This window comes from Medicago sativa, chromosome 6 (assembly GCF_051527215.1).
Source record: "Medicago sativa cultivar Bolivia chromosome 6, Bolivia_mono, whole genome shotgun sequence".
NCBI lineage: Eukaryota > Viridiplantae > Streptophyta > Magnoliopsida > Fabales > Fabaceae > Medicago > Medicago sativa.
In genome coordinates, this window is record NC_140754.1 from 25,337,184 (window position 1) to 25,338,941 (window position 1,758).

At 35.7% G+C, this 1,758-nt stretch overlaps 1 pseudogene; it reads left to right on the forward strand.

Moving 5' to 3' along the window:
- The first annotated feature begins 289 nt into the window (after positions 1 to 289).
- Positions 290 to 937, forward strand: LOC146914148 (secreted RxLR effector protein 161 pseudogene; annotated as a pseudogene).
- Positions 938 to 1,758: the final 821 nt, after the last annotated feature.

A 1,758-nucleotide genomic window follows, 5' to 3' on the forward strand; every position in this document is an offset into this window, starting at 1 on the left:
GTCACAGGTGTGTAAACTAAAGAAATCCTTGTACGGGTTGAAACAATCTCCGAGAGCATAGGTTGAAAAGTTTACTCAGTCTGTGAAGAAACAGGAATATACTCAAGGACAAGCAGATCATACTTTATTCACAAAGTCATGTCAAAATGGAATGATAACTATTTTGATAGTCTATGTTGATGATATTATTCTTACAGTTAATGGTGAGATAGAAATGGAGAGATTAAAAAGAAACTTAGCAGCAGATTTTGAAATCAAAGACTTGGGTCCCCTCAAGTAATTCCTTGGCATGGAAGTAGCAAGGTCAAAGAAAGGAACTGTTGTTTCTCAGAGAACATATGTTCTTGATCTCCTACAAGAGACATGTATGAGTGGTTGTGAGTCTGTTGACACTCTGATGGACCAAAGGTTGGTTGGAAAATTAATATATTTGGCTCATACTCGTCCTGACATTGCTTTCTCTGTTAGTGTTGTGAGTCAATTCATGCATGCACCATATGAAGAACATCTTGAAGCTGTGCACAGAATCTTGAGATACTTAAAAGCAACTCCTGGAAAAGGGTTATTCTTCAAGAAGACCAATGATAAAAATGTGGCAATATTCACTGATGCAGATTGGGCAGGTTCCTTTACAGATAGAAAATCAACTTCAGGTTATTTCACATATGTGTGGGGGAACCTAGTGACTTGGAGAAGCAAAAAACAAGGAGTAGTTGCAAGAAGTAGTGCTGAAGCTGAGTTTAGAGCAATGACCCAAAGAATTTGTGAAGGTATGTGGATTCTTAGAGTCCTGAAAGAACTGAAGATAGAGGTAGAACTCCCATTGAAATTATACTTTGACAACAAGGCTGCTATAGGCATAGCTCGTAATCCGGTTCAACATGATCGTACAAAACATATCGAGATCGATAGTCATTTCATCAAAGAAAAAAGATAGACTCGGGTACTTTCTGCTTGCCATTTGTCCCTTCCAATCAACAGACCGCTGATATATTGACCAAAAGCTTGGGAAGAACAACATTTGAATACTTGATTAAAAAGTTGGGCATGATTGACATCTATGCACCAACTTGAGGAGGGTGTTGAAATATTTCTTAATTAGTATTATTTATTTTCTTGTTTAATGATCAGTTATGATTAAATAAAGTAGTTGACTTTTTATTATAAAAGGAGCCATTTTTTCCTCATAATAATATAACAAAATATTATCACCCATATGTTCTTCTACATAGTTATTGCTGAATATGACGTTTTTTTTGTTTGAGAAATGTGTATTTAACTACTTAATGTATCATTCTTGAGTTATGGATTAAACTGTTCATTGTTTGATTGAGAAATGCAACACATTGGAGTCATTCTGCACTCATCTTCAATCCTCTTCCAAGCCTCTAAAACAACCCATCAAGCGCAGTCCTATTCCTCTCAGTATGCATTTGTTTCTCTCTCTAATTTCCCTTTGTTTCGTTATTACAACAGATTTTACAGCTTCACCTTCGTACAATGCATTAATCACAAGGCATCAACCGTAAGCTCCGATCTCGAAATGCTGGATTCAATGTCATTCGTCACAGTTTCTTTTGAAGAGCTTTTAGGTCACCGGAACGAATTGTAGAAGATGGGTCTTGCTAACAAGTGTTTTAAGGACACTTCTTAAAGATACAAAAATGGAAATAATTGGTAAGTTTGAAGTAAAAACAGTTACCTAGTTTCAATGCATTGAATGCATTATTTTCAAGACAAATTTTCTTCTTTAGACTT